This window comes from Monodelphis domestica, chromosome 1 (genome assembly GCF_027887165.1).
Source record: "Monodelphis domestica isolate mMonDom1 chromosome 1, mMonDom1.pri, whole genome shotgun sequence".
Classification (NCBI taxonomy): domain Eukaryota; kingdom Metazoa; phylum Chordata; class Mammalia; order Didelphimorphia; family Didelphidae; genus Monodelphis; species Monodelphis domestica.
Window position 1 is genome coordinate 354,846,464 of NC_077227.1, and position 15,851 is coordinate 354,862,314.

General features: G+C 38.6%; 1 long non-coding RNA gene across 1 annotated transcript in view; it reads left to right on the forward strand.

The window, feature by feature from the left end:
• The first annotated feature begins 4,440 nt into the window (after positions 1-4,440).
• The window catches only part of LOC130456378 (uncharacterized), a 33,473-nt gene continuing 22,062 nt past the window's right edge, over positions 4,441-15,851 (forward strand). Inside the window, exon 1 of the long non-coding RNA XR_008915147.1 lies at positions 4,441-4,593. This is a non-coding gene — a long non-coding RNA (uncharacterized LOC130456378). The remainder of the gene's footprint in view (positions 4,594-15,851) is intronic.

A 15,851-nucleotide genomic window follows, 5' to 3' on the forward strand; every position in this document is an offset into this window, starting at 1 on the left:
ATCTTAGGGTTCTTCGCTCTCTGTTAGCCTATGCTTTCTAAACTAAGGTCTCTTCTAGCATTAACATTCTAGACTCTTTGTCTAAGCCCCTTCTTGCTGTGATGCTTTAAAATTTTAATATTCTCTGTCAGCTGTGAAAAGAGTGCTGGACTAGCAGGTAGGAGATCTTGTTTCAGAGCCTGGGTTGGAAACTTACTACCCATATCCCCTTGGGCAAATCATTTATTTCTCTGAGCCTTATTTTCCTCAGATGCAAAATTGAGGTGGAAATAATTGCTCTACTTACAAATTATTTTCAGAAAAGTACTATTCAAGACAAAGTGTTAATCTCTCTATTAGATAGTTTACTTAACTATTTTCAGGAAACATTCTATAGATTGGTATTTGGGTATTTGTTGGCATATATATGCAGTTATACCTAACACTGGAAAGAACTGAGCTTTTTGCCCCAGAGCACTGATACCACATCCCTCTCCCTCCCAACTCTCCCATCCATTTACCTGTGCTGGAGAGCTCTCCCTATACCTTGCCCTCCAATCCTCCAGAGACCCAGGGTACAAATTCTCCCAGCTACCACACTCAAGATTCTATCACCACAATCACTCCATACCTGTCACACTTCCTCCTCCTTTTAACAACAGCTGGGCAAGGACCATGACTTTTTGAGGGATGAAACTCCCCCTCCTGGCACAATTACATTCATGGTTAGATTGTCCTCTGTGATATCTTGCCCTGCCTCCCAAATAAATTTTCCCCAGGTGCAATTTTGGCTAGTTATGATTCTTTGTCAAAGCAAAAGGATCAAAGTTTGTTTTTAAGTAAAATCTTTTAAAACCTCAAAGTGTTATATAAATGATAATAATATAGTAGTATTCATTATAATATTCCTTTCAGCGTTAACATTCTATGTCCTAAAGCTTTGGAAGGCATGTACTTTGCTTAACCCAACTGTGATCCTTACTTGCTTTTAAGATAACCTAATATCCCAGTCTCAGTTTCCTCATCTGCAAAGTGAGCATAATAGCACTTTTCCTACCTGCCTTACAAATATAGTTGTGAGGAAAGCATTTTGCAGGTGTTAAAGTACTATGAAAATGTGAGTTATTATTATTACTGAAGAAGATGACAAATATTCATATTAATAATAATAATCCATTCCAGCTCTTACATTCTGTGAAAACTGAAAATTCAAAGTTTCAGGCTCTTTTAGCCCAAACCATTCACTCAGTTTACATTTCTGGGTTATCAATCCCTGCTGGCTTTTTTACAAAAGCCTTGTCTTACAACAAGCTGAATGCCAAGGTTTTATTTATTGACTTCTAGGGAGATTAGGGGGTAGTAGGAACGTTTTAAGTCAAATTACTTTATATTTTCAGAAGATGTCAGCTAAAGGGATGGTCACAGTAATCCAAATGTAGAAATGTTTAGTTATTAAGAAGCTGCTTCAAATTAATCTGTGGATATTTGCAGCATAGAAATACCCCCTCCCAACACACTTATCTTTGGAGGCACACCTGGCCCTGGAGAAGATTTACACTTGCAAATCCAAAGCTCAAACATGGTAAATGTTTCTGGTTCACTCAAGCTGTCCCCAAAAAAGTGGGGAGGAGGGTGCTCCCTCTTCCCTTCCTAGGGATTTGTTGTCCGCATGAGGGAAGGGGACATTAATGAAGGATTTCTGTAAAAGCCCAGGACTGGTTTGTCATATCTATGAGCCTAATATATAGGAATAGTCACTAATAAGAAAGAGGATTTTTCTGGTCTTGAAAATTTTGAGTTAATGTCATTCTTCAAAGGCATCTTTACAGAATCTCTAGAATTGAAAAGTACCTTAGAGGACATCAATGTTAACCCCTGCTAGAAGACTTCTAGGAATGAGAGCCTACTGCCCCTGAAGACTATAAGATCACAGATTTATAGGTGGAAAAGAATTTAGAGATCATTGATTGATCCAGCTGCCTTATTTGCTTATTAGGAAATGGAGGCATCAAGAGGGTAATTGATTTGCCCAAGTTACACTATTCCCTAGTACTACAGTCCTGGCCAGTCCCTATCATAGTTTGCAGAGCTTCCTGTCTATCTGCATTAACTGCCCTGGGTTGGAAAAAAAATTACTCACTGTTACTTTTTTGTCGCTTTCTGAATCAGCATTCAGTCTGGCACACTTTTCTATGCTGTTGTGGAGAAAACTGTAGAGGAATTAAGGCAAAAATGCTACATCTCATTTGGCCATCTTGACTCTGCCCTGGTAATGCAATTTGGAACTACATTAAAAGAGGCATAGCTTCTAGGGCTGATGTGAAAGTCCAAATGTAATCTATCTTCATCAAACCTCATTTAGGGTATTGTTCATATATCTTATTTTTATATAATCCTTTGTATATTGTCTCTCCCCCATACCATTAAACCATGAGCTCCTGAAGAGCAAGGATTGGGGGGGGGGGGGGCATTGGTTTTATTTTACTTTATTTACTTTTCTTTGAGTACCCAGTACACAGTGCCTGGCACTTATTGGTGCTTAGCATGTGTTTGTTGAGTGGGCTTCTGTAGTCCGTAGTTTAAGAAAGACATTGATGATCTGGAAAGGGTACAAAAGAAAGAAACCAAGGTAGCGAAGGGCCTTCAGTCCTTGTCAAATAAAGTTAGTTCCTAGGAACTGGGGATGTTTAACCTGAATAAAAGAAGACCCTAGAGGTATGTATGATAGCTGTCTTCAGGTAGTTGAAGAGCATTCATGTGAAGGAGAAAAATTAGATTTGTTCTATTTGTCCCCAGAAGGCAGAACCAGAAATAATATGTAGAATTTGCAAAAAAGGCCATTTTAGGCTTGATGTCAGGAAAAACTTCCCAATAATTAGTGATGTCCGAAAGTGGAACTGGCTGCCTTGGGAAGTGATTGGCTCTTCCTCTGTGTAGGTGGGGAGGGAGTCTTCATGCAGAAGAAGCTGGATGATCACACTAAATCAGCTAAATTAATTATTCCTTTGAATTCGATAATCACAGAGGTAACTTCCAAATGTCAAATTATGTGACTCCCCAGTCACTAGTACCTTCCCCAACTCCTTGTTAAAGACTCCCATTTATTTTGTATATACTTATATATGAAAATCAAATAGCCAATCAACAAGCATTTAACAAACTCTAGGTACCTGGAACTGTCCTTCGTGCTGAAGACACAAAGCCAAACAAAAATGAAAAATTTCCAGACTTCAAGGAATTTACATTCTTTTGGGGAGAGTCAATATGTGTGTATAGAATATATATATATATATGTATATATATATATATATAGAATGAATAGATGGATCATGTATATACATACACATATATATTTATATACACATGTGTATATATAGTTATACATACATAGTATGTGAATAATGCAAAATATATTCAAAATAATTCAAAGTAAAATGGGAGGTGGAATAGCCCCTAACAGCTGAAAGAATTAGGAAAGTCTCTTGTAGAATATGGCACTTGAGCTGATTCCAAGGAAAATAAGGTATTTTAAGAAGTAAAAGCTCTCAGCTTTCTCTTTCATAGGATATAATAGCCTTGAGAGTGAGGACTGCCATTTTGGTCTTAGTCAGCCATCTCCTACCACTCTTCCCAGCATATAGTAGGCTTAATAAGTGTGTTAAATGATCAGTTAAATGATCTCAAGGTCCTAAACTATCCAGAATATCCTCCTCTAGATATTCTATGTTTTATTATTATTCTTATAATGTTGCACCCTAACTAAATACTGCAGATAAGATCAGACCAGGACAGAGTATAGTAAGACGGTTGTCAGGCTAGCCATAGGCACAATGCCTCTCTTAATGCAACAGAAGATCACTTTAGTTTGTTTGGCTGGTATATCATGCTTTCAACTCATATTAAACTTGTAGCCTACTAAAATCCTTAGATCTTTTTTTGGAAAACATGTTTCCATCTTGTACTTCTACAATTTAAATTAGTTGCAAAACACACACACTCATACATCCTCTAATGGATTTCCCTTGCATATGAATATAGTATATTAAAAAGATAGAATTTAAGAGATCTGGATTCTGACCCCTATTTCTTTCTTTCTTTCTTTAAACCCTTACCTTCCATCTTAGAATCAATACAATGTATTAGTTCCAAAGCATAATAGTGGAAAGAAGTGGTAATGGAAGTTAAATGACTTGACCAAGGTCATCCAACTAGGAAGTAGCTGAAGCCAGCATTGGAGCCCAAGACTTTCCATCTCTAGGCTTGGCTCTTAATCCACTGAGCTACCTAGCTTCCCTGTTCCATTTGTTTCTGTATGACTTTGAGTAAGTCTCTTCACCCTTTCCAGTTCTTAATTTCCACATCTCTGAAATTTTGATATTTAATTTGATGATTTCTTTGCCCCTTTGACCACTCATATTCTATATTCTGTAATCTAAGGTAACTTCTATGGTTCTATGATGTCACAGTGCCCAAGTGGTCTCTTTAAGTGAGCTGCCATCAGTGTTGATTTGGATCAACAAGGACTATCAGGAAATCAGGCCGTGCCTCATTGAGGGACTCCATGTCGGGCAGAGTTAATCCCAGCTCCATATTTGACTGTGTCTCCAGTAAAAGGTTAGCGGCAAACAATTATGCTCTTGGGGACTCTGTTTCAGGGCAAAGCAAAAAGATCGGTGTCTGCAGTTAGGAAACGAAGTCCCATAAGAGCTCCTTGCCTCCGGCCGCATTTGCCAGAGTCAAAGCAGTTTTGAATTCTATGCCAAGCTCTGTTGCACATTTTCAGCAGTGGTAGCAGGCAGATAGATAAGACTTCAGCCACTCATGGTCGGTCCCCTGTGCCCCAAAGGATCCAGGGACTTTGTTTCCTGGCCTATCTTTGGGCTGTCAGGCTGCAGGAGCCCGCAGGAACCTCTCTGTTAAATGTTTTTATGTGGGATATGAGGAGGAAAAGTAGGAGGCAGGATTTAAAACCAGAGGCAAAAAGAACCTGACCCTTGTTCAAAACTATTTGAGTGGAAGAGAGGGGAAGGAGATACTGGGCCCCTAGGAAAGTAAATGAGGTGGTGCAGTGGATTGGATAGCCAGAGTTAGAGTCAGGAATACCTAATTTCAAATCCTGCCCCAGACACCTACCTACTGGCTGAGTTGCCTTAACTTCCCTGAATCTCAATTTTTTCTGTAAAATGAGGGTTTAAACCCAGTCACCTCCAAACTCTTTTTCAGTTCAAAATCTATCTCCCCGTGATAAGTAGAACAGGGGCCAGGGTGTACTTCAGTGAAAAGACTATTGGATTTGGAATTGGAATTTAAAAGGAACCTGGATTCAAAAACCAGCTCTGTCACCTATTAGCTATGTGACCCTGGACAAGTCACTTAACCCTAATTGCCTAGCCTTTTAACTGCTCTTCTGTCTTGGAATCAATACACAATATTGATCCTAACATGGAAAGTAAGGGTTTAAAGAAACATTGACCAGAGCTAGAGCAACTGAATTCAAATCCTACCTCTGTCACTTCCTACCTGCAACTTTGAACAAGTCACTTCATTTCTCTAGCCTTCAGTTTCCACATGAATATGTTAATTGAGAGGACTGGACTAGATTTGTATTGGCAAACCTATAGCATGCGTGCCAGAATATGTCAGAGGAGACTGCTCCCTTCCCCCTTTCCAAGTGCACCTGAGGATATTTCTCACAGGACCCACTTCTGTGCCCAGCAGCCCAATGGGAGTATTTCCTTCCTCCATGTCTAGGGTAAGGTGGAAGGCTCACATGCAGTGTGAGGGTTGTAGTTTGGGCACTTGGTCTCTAAGGTCTCTAAAAGGTTCACCATCATTGGATTAGATAATCTTCTATGATGCCAAGTATTATTAATTTAAAGAGGGGCAATATAATGCAAATATTACATGAGAAACCTGAGTTTTAGTCTTCTATCATTGCCAGCCAGTTAGATGGCCTAGGGAAGAGAGGGAAGGGAATAAGCATTTATATAATGTTTACTATGTGCCAAGCCCTATGCTAAGCATTTTACAAGTTATTATCCTTATTATTTTACAGTTGAGGAAATTGAGATTGATATAGTTTAAGTGATTTGCTCAAGATAGCTAGTAAGTATTTGAGGCTGGATTTGAACTCAGGATTTCCTGACTTCGAGGCAGGCACTTTATCAGCTGTGCTCAGTGATTTAATCTCTTCTGGGTTTCAGTTTCCTCATTTATAAAATAAATAGGTTTAAAAAGGTTCTTTCTAAGACAACTTCTAGCTATAAGATTTTATGTTCTAAGAATTTTTTCCCAGTTCTGAAATTCTATTTTTAAGGTTGTCAAGTCCCTTCCAGCTCTGACATACTCAGTTCTGTTCCCAAGTTCTTAAATTCCAAGGCCCCTGATACCTCTTACATTCTATTAATCAATCAACAAGCATCCAGACACTGTGGCAGGTCCTGGGTATATAACTACAAAAGTAAGTTTCTGCCTTCAAAGAGTTTGTGTTCTCATGAGAAGACACAAATTGTTCATAGAGGAGTAAATACAGAATAAATAGGAAATAAATGAAAGTTATTTGGGGGAAGGAGAAACTTTCTTTCCTAGTATGTTACTGAATACTTTTATTCTGAACCTAAAAAAAAAAAAGCAATAAGAATCTGGTCTGGGGGCTAGTTGGAGCTAGTACTACAAGTATATGGCTTAGGGGCAGTTAGGTGACTCAGTGGATAGAAACCCGGGTCCTGGGTTCAAATGGGACCTCAGACACTTACTAGCTGTATGGTCTTACGCAATATTTACCTGGAATAACCCCCATTGCCTAGCCCTTGTTGCTCTTGAAACCAATTTTGATTCTAAGATGGAAGGGAGAAGTTAAAAAAAAAAACAAGTATATGGTTCTATACATGGGGGCAGGAGTGAGAACAGACTATTCTAGCTCAGTCATAAGATCATAAAGCAACGTGTTTCAACAGAGTACCAGGCGATCAGGTACAGATTCTAATAAGACAGTTCTAATAAAGCAGTGAAAAGATCACCGAGTGTCAAAGGGAAGAAGGGAGTTAAGCTGCCAACAACAAAAAGAAAAACCTGGTCTGGTACTTGGAGCTGCCTATTCTTAGGATGCCTGTTCTTATCAGCTGGGAGGGTCAGGGTATATAGTCAGTCAGTGCGTTATTAAATATTTATGGAGTATTTACTATGTGCCAGGCACTGTGCTAAGCACTAGGGGAACAACAAAAAAAGACAAAGAATAGCCCCTACCCTCAAGGAATTCCCAGTTTAATGAGAGATACAACAAGCAAAGAAATATGTTCAAAGAAATACTATCTACAGAGTAATACAGACTGGAAGAACCATGCTTGGAAGGCCAGATGGGTTAGATTTCATTTTTCCCTCCAGATTTCTCCATTAAATTTTAGATGATTGGGAGGAAGGGGTATCTAGGATGTCTAAAAATGGCTTCAACTCTGCCTTATTCATCCTAGTTCCATTTAACCACTCATTCAGATTAGCTTTTACAGAGAAACATGTACATCAAGACATATATTAACAAATATTAAAAACTTACTCCCCCAAATCATGGGAGGTGTAATTCTCTCCCCATTTTGTACCACCTCAGGCTCCAGGGAGGGGAAAGGGATTAAATTAATAGTTTAACTCAGTTCCTATAGAGTGGAGTCCCAATTCCAAGCCCAAAAACTCCTTCAGGGTTGAGTGGTGCCCCAGGGCTTCCATGCTGGCCTGGCTTGCTGCACCATCCTGCCTTCAATCTTGGCTCTCAGGCTATCATGGTTCAAATGCCAAGGGCCTATGGGGATCACCTATGGCACCTGAAACTGAGGATGAGAAACAGCATGTAACAGAAACAAACACTTTCAGGTCACTTTCTCAGACTCAGGATAAAAGGGGAAGAGCTGAGATAGGAAGTCCTTCCCCTCTCTCTGACTCAGTTTAAAAGACCATCCATACTTCAAGTGAATGCACAGCAGGAAGGAAGGACCAGAAAGTCTCCATTTTAAAGACAAAGACTTAAGGACGGTTTTCAAGACAAAGGCAGACAATGGAAGGAGGCTTACTCACTTTTGGTAAGACATTCAGAGGACCGCGTGTTAGGCAATATGGGTGTGCTCCAAAGGCCCCCTTAAGAGTGCTTCCATTTTAGGAAAACATGGCATACCCAAACAAGCCTGGCTTGCAACAGGATAAACTGGAAATGATAAACAGAGGAAAGGCACTGAAATTAAGACCAGTTGTAAAAAGGCTTCCTGTAGAAAATAGGATTTTAGTTAGGACTTGAAAGAACCCAGGGACATCAGTAGGCAATGTTGACAAAGGAGGAGCATTCTAGTCCATAAACAACAGCCAAAGAAAATGCCCATATGCAGGAGATGGAGTGTCTCATCCAAGGAAATCAAGGCCAGGGTCACTGGATCCAAAGGTTCATATCAGGAAATATGAAGTATAGGATGTATCACCAGCTGATCTTTGAAAAGCAAAGGCAAAGTGGAATTCTAGGAGAGGTGAGCAACATTGTAAATGTTGTATCTGAAGGACAGCACGTGGTCCACTTCACTAGAATACAGTGCCTGAGGAGAAGTGATATATACATAATCGGCCCTGAACAATATCTTGACTTCTGATTGTGAAGGGCATAAAATAAAATGCCCAACAGAAGAATGTGTTGTCTTAAAAGCAACCGGGTGTTATAAGGAGCTTCTTGAACATTAGATACAGACCCGAGGAGGGGTGAGTCAGGCGTCGCATATTCCCATAACACTAACTCCAAATGCTGTAAGCAAAGAAGTTGTGGTGCAGACTTAGTGAATTTGGGGTTCATTTCACATTCTCCTCCTCTCTCCATGGAATGATCTGGGACCCAGGTTTGGACCCTTTGGACAAGAAGAATATAAAAGTGGTTTTTGAGATGCTCTTGGGGAGCTCCTGAAACTCCAGGGAATTGCCTTACTGACTGCCTTTTTTAAACCTTCTTGCCTACAGTATTTATTTGTTTTTATTCTCTGTACTGTTTTTAAATCACCTCTGAGAATTGCTTCTACCTGAGGGTATTAGAGTGATTTTAGTAAAAGGATTGTTCTTGTCTCTGAGTGGTCCATTGTGCCAGAAATAGGATTGTGACCCCTGACACTGGATAGCAAGAAGAATAGTAGAAACCTTAGTATAAATAAGGAAGTCAGGCAGTAGAGAAATTTTGGGGGAAGTAATAAGTTCAAATCATCTTGACCTGATAAAAGAATCAGTCCTGGAGGAGTCTGGCTTGAGTTTCAATCCCTATTCATGCATGAGGGCAAAGCTGACTATTTCTAATGTAGATTGGGCTCATGACTTATATTGCTTCTTTGGTCTCTGATATAGCTACTAAGAATAATTAATCACTCAAAAACCAAATCCCTCTGTAAACCCAGATTCCTCTGTGGGGGGTCATGACCTGAACTCAGAGATAAGGATAGCATAATTCACAAAGCGATTCCTGAAACCAGTCTATAAGGTAAGTGATGTAACTGATGTTTTTCCCCATTTTTATATAAGAAAAGTATTTCTGAGAAGTTAAATGATTTGCCCAATATTACTGAACTGGTGACTGGGACAGTTAATAAGTCAGGCTATTGACAGAATGTTTTACTTGAATTCTGAAAGATCTGAATTCAACTTCTGCCTCAGTGACTCTTAACAAATCACTTAACTTCTCCTCTGCCTGTTTCCTCATCTGTAAAATGGAGAAAACAATAGCACCTACCTCCCAGGTTTGTTGAAAGAATAAGCTGCAATAATATTTGTGAAAGGCTTTGCAAATCTTAAAATATTGTAGAAAGGCTAGCTAGTAAATAAGTACAGAACTAGTATTCAAAAGAAGACCTCCCAATGCTAAATCCAGAGCTCTTTCAACTATGCCTTGTTGCCCTCTTACAGGTAATAAGAGCTCCCACTTGAGTATGAAGGCCAACAAAGCCAGTTATTAGCTTCATGACTAGGGGCTAGCCCCTTAATGTCTTTGAACCTGTTTCCTCATTTAGAGACAGTTAGCTAACATTGACTGAGCACTGCACCTCAGATCAGAAAAGACACTTCCTCGCTGTGTGACCCTGGATGAGTCACTTAACCTCTGTTTGCCTCAGTCTCCTTATCTGGAAAATGTGGCTAATAATAGCACCTATCTCCAAGGATTATTATGAGGACCAAATAAGGCAATAATTATGAAGTGCCTGACACAAAGTAAGCATCATATAAAAGTTAGTTGTTATAATTGTTGGGGGGAGACTAAGGGAATATAAATTCATTTGAGGGCAGAGACTTTTGTCTTTTTATTTCTAGGGCCTAGCACAAAGCATGAATTTAATAAATGCTTATTTGATTGATGATTGATTGAATGAATAATACTCATGCTACCTGCATTATTCTTGGGGTTGTAGAGAGGAAAGTGTTTTGAAAATTTTAAGATGATATAGAAACATTAATTGATTGCTATGGTTGTTGTCATTTTTGTCATTTACATACAAAGCTTTTTTAAGTCCAAAGATCTCATTTTTCTGAGGATAAAAATGGTGAGTCTGGCAGATTCAGGGCCACTTTGTTGGGAGCTCTCCATTGTACTGATCTAAAATCCTATGACTATGAAGCTGATGTTACCTTCAAAATTCCTTGAATACAACTCAGGTTGCTTTCATCTTCCTTCAGTTTCTGTGATTTTGTCTTGTGCCTTAGGGAATAAAACCGTACCTCATTATATCAGTGGGTTTTGGTTTGTGTTTTGAACTTTTTTCTCCATCACCCCCTGCCCAAGAACTAAGTACTCAACTCAACTTATTGTTCAGTCATTTTTCAATTTTGCCAAACTTTTTATGACCCAATTTGGGGTTTTCTTGGCAAATAGTGATTTGCCATTTCCTTCTCCAGTTCATTTTATAGATGAGGAAACTGAGACAACCAGGGTTAAGTGACTTGCTCAGAGTCATACAACTTCTAAGCACCTGAGACCAGATTTTAATTTGGGTCTTACTGACTCTAGGCCCAGTGCTTTATTCTGTGAGTCACCTTGACCTTGGGGCAGAAAGACAACTGCAAATCCAGGTTCTATTATTCACTACTTTAAGTCACTAGGGAGATATTAACCAAATCACTGTTCCCTCTCATGGTCCCAATTTTCCCATCTGTAAAACAGAGTGACTGGGTTGGATTTCTAAGTTCCCTTCCAATAGTAATGCCTTTGATCATAAAGGCTAAGGGCCACACAGCTGCCAGAGATCATAGATAATGCCATAATGTTCAAGCACCATCCACATTTAGCCTAGAGAAGAGAAGACTTAGAGGAATGTGATCCATTACTTCAAGTATCTGAAAGACTGACATTCATATAGAGATTTGATTTGTTCTGCTTTGCCCTAGAAATGAAAATAGGAGCAATGGGGGATAGTTACAGGGAGTTAGAGAATGGATTCGATATAAGAACATACTTTTTCTAATGCTTAGATATTTTCAACAATACAATGAGCTTCCTCAGAAGTTAATACATTCCTCATAACTGTGTGTAATCCAGAGCTAGATAATTATTAGTAGATAATTATTAGTTAGAGATGCCATAGAAGTCATGCCTCTTGAAGACCCTTCTAGCTCTGGGATTCTCAGACTCTAAGATTCTCTGAAACAGTAGAAATGCTGAAGGGTAGGAGTACATAAAAGTCAAAACAAAGAATTATTAGAAAACTAAATCAGTTGGTCAGTCAATAAGAATTTATTAAGCACCTACTAGGTGCCAAACACTATGCTAAGCACTGAGGATACAAAAAAAGACAAAAAAAATCCCTGTTTATAAGGAGCTCGTAGTCTAATGAGGGAGACAACATGAAAACAACTATGAATAAGCAATGTATATATATATATATATATATATATATATATATACAAAATAAATTAGAGATAATCAATAGAGGAAATGTACTAACAATTAATCATTATAAAAAAGAGGAAGGAAAATCAAGAGCAAAAGAAAGAAAATTGAAGTTTATTGCTTTTTATAAGTTTTTCACAAGTGACTAAGTAATGCTTTGATAATAGAATAATACTTGGAAAAAATTAATTGTAGCATGTAAAAAGTATGAAAGAACATATGAAAATTATAAATATATAAATAATTAAATAAATCCAACTGCACAGTAGAGGATAGAGGAGACATGGGATCATACAATTAAAGTTGGAAGGGATCTTAAAAGTCATCTATCTGCTCCAACCACCTCCTTTTATAGATGACAAAAAAATAAGATGCATAAAGGTTAAGTGTCTTACTCAAGGTCAAGCAATAATTACCATAGCTCAGATTCAAGTCCAAACTCTTTGACTCCAAATCCAGTGTTCTTCTCACTGTATAGCATTGCCTTCCACATAGCTTCATGTAACAAAAAAGGCCATTAGTAACTCAAGCTCACTAGATGTCAGCAATATAGTGGAGCTGTCCACCAAAAGAGCTAATGTGATCTTTGAATGCACCACGAGAACACTAATGTCTAACATAGGGGTAGTTCTAGTTTTCTGCCTTGATCAGATCCCATCTGGAATATTATGTTCAGTTCTGGATGCCATCCTTTAGAAAGAGTATTGATAAATAGAAAGATGACCAGGACAATGAGCATTAGAACAATGCTATTCAATCAGCAGTTGAAAGAATATTTAGACTGAAAAAGAAAAGACTTTGGGGGAATATGATAGCTAGTTTCAAATATCTGAAGGTTTAAATTGGACTTTTTTGCTTCTGACTTTGTCCATGCTATTCCCTAGTCATGGAACATATTCTGTTGTCCCTCTGCCTACTGAATTCTTGCCATCATTTAAATTCTAACTCAAATTCCACCTTCCCTAGGAATATCCCTAGTCAGTAATGGCTTTTCTACCCTCCAAAATTTTGTCTGTATATTTTATGCCCCTATCAACTGTTGTTTTTATTATAATTATTTATGTGTGTGTTATTAATGCTAAAATACTTGCCTGATGCCCCATTGAAGGTGGAGGTGACCTTTGGCACTAGAAGACTATGCCAGTAGAGTAGAAGGGCTGACAGATCATATGCTAAGGCATATAAATCCAAAATAATACACTATGTGTCTCTCATCTGACAACTAGTCACAAAATTACATTGGTCACATCCAATCAAAAATATCTACGAAAGTACAAAATCCTATTTATCTGTATCAGAAGGAGATACTTGAAGTATTAACATATATACATATACATGTATTGTATATGCTATATACAATGGGGTGTATGGGGTGTTCAGGGAGGGGTAGTATCTCAAGTATGGATAGCTTGTCGTGCCATCCTAGGGCAGCTCTCCAACCTCTGACCCTCATCTGACACCCAGCTTTCACTTGTGGCTTCTAGTAGCTGCTAGCATGCGGCAGCGGCCACACCCCAGGGCAACAGCTTCGACAGACCAGCTAAACCTTGTGAGGGTAACCATCGGGTGGTAGACCCCTGGTGAACTAGGGCTTTGCTCACCCAGCATGTGAAGACTGCTTTGGCCGAACAGACGGAAGAAACTAATAAGAAGCTTCAACGGCTGAGATGGCGATGCAGCAAAGCACTGTGGAGTGCTTAGGGCATGTTGGAGCACAAAAGACAACACGGCCATCCAATGCAGCCAGGAAGTCTCCAGGTGTAATGGCTTTTCGTGCCACTGGACCAGGCTTCCAATGCCGAGAGAGTGGGACTGTCTCTGTGTATCGACTTTTCCACTTAAATCTCCTTCATGCACAAGTGTCTTTGTGCACACTCATCTATGATAGATGAAAACGCACAAAGACAATCGTCATCCTCGGTTACCGAGAGACTACTAACAACAATATGCCATAGTTCTATACTATAAGTTCCTTGAAGGCAAGGACTGTTTCTTAATTAAAGTTTATATTTCCCCTGGGTTTTACTATGCCCATAGTAGTTCCTTAATAAATGTCTGTTGAATTAGACTGACTTCTATATGGATACCAATTGATTCCAATTATTTTTTAAAAAGAAAAAATTGAATGTTTTAATTCAAGAGGAAGCACCATCATTGCTTATTCTTTAGCCTAGTCAGTATCTGGGGAGTGGAGAAGAAGGAATTTCTGCCTTAATCTATTGGCCCAAATGAAATGATAAAAGATTCTTTCTGTAGATGTAATCATCCAGTAAATAGCAGCATGTTCACTACTCATGGGAGAGGCATTTTAGAGGGTCTCATCAGCCTGAGCTTCTTATGTCTTTCTCTGCCTTCCTTACCATTAACAAGTGGTGGGAAATATAGATTGTTAGATGTTTACCACTGGGGAAAATTTTGTTATTCTAAAATGTTCTCTGTGATGCGATCTCCCATAAATCTGTGTGTGGAAACACAAAGCATGGCAGCACGGAGAAATGAGATTTTTGTTCTAACTGGAGAATGTGGGGAAGGTGGTCAGAGAAGGGAGGTTTGTAGAATAGATACAGCAACTCTGATGAAGTTATCTCTTTCCTTCAGTTGGGTCACTTAAGAAGGAGTGTTTTTTTTTCTTACCAGGTTTCCAAACTGCATTAGATATAATTTGAGTTGTCAATAGCCTTTTCCCATTTTCCTGTGCTTCATGAGCCAGTGTAAAATGAAAAATCTCTTCTAGTGTAAGAACTCTCTCAAGTATTATAGGAAGGATGATCACCTTTCCAGAAAACCATTTTCCCAAAAGATTATTTGGTTTGGGAATGGAATTTTTATCTTTTTTCTAAGGTAAGACTATAATGAAGTTTCTTTCCTGTGGAGATGGAAGAAAGTGGTAGAAATTGTCTTGTAGGAATAACAGTAAAGAATGTAGATAAATAGGGTCATGTAGACTAGGTGAGTATAGACACACATTCCAACATATGAATTGTCAATGAAGGCACAAAAGAAACATTAGGTAGTAGGCTCACAGTGCTGATTGTAGTTGTTGTAGAATGAGCATTAAAGGGTTCTTTCCCAAGATTATTTAGAGTATCCCTATTGTTTAGCTAAGGATAGAGCAGGTTGAAATATTACTCAGGTAACAAATTGTAGCCAGGTCAAGGACTCAGCACAACTTCACCATGTGTAATGGTATAGAGTCCCATCCTTTTCTTGCTTCTTGTGAAATTCATGGAGCTCAATGGATCTAAGCCCCAGCATGCTATGTAAAGTGCAAAGTAAGGAAGAGAAAACTAATCTGGAGAGATTTCATTAGTGAGTGGAGAACAGTATAAAAAATGTTGGTTTTGAACATGGATTTGAGCCTGTTTCCTGTTTTAACAAGTGTCAAATATGTGGCCAATGGAAGCAAAACAGATTAAAACGTAATTGGGAAGTAGTTCAAATAAAAATGCAATCATATTTAGACAATGGTAATGTGATTTTCTTCTTTTGAAAATGTGGCCCACATGGATAATTATAAAAATTGTAATGGTCCCATTTCTATTTCAGCTTGACACCACTACACTGCTCTACCACTCACTATGCATGTGACCTTGAACAAATAATTTCATCTCTTTAAACATAATTTTTTTCTCATCTGAATGAAGTCATGATAGAGGTGGGGGAGAGTGTCTCTAAGAAGGTTCCTAATCTGTGAGAGAATTGAGAAGATGAGCCAGAAATATGACCCAAATCCATTCTGATCATTGAGAGAACTGTCTATGATATCAGGCCTCAGGTATGTCCACTGAGTACCTATGAGAAGTTTCTGAGGTGTTTCCTTTCCTTCAGAGTTAAGGGACAGTTTTTGGAGGAAAAATTCTACTGGCTAATAACAGTGTTCTTTCCTCCTGAGCCATGGAGATGACTGGTCCATCCTGAATCAAAGAATGTCCCTTCTTTGTTACATAAAATGTATAAAGAATCTCTTTTTCATTTAAATTCTACT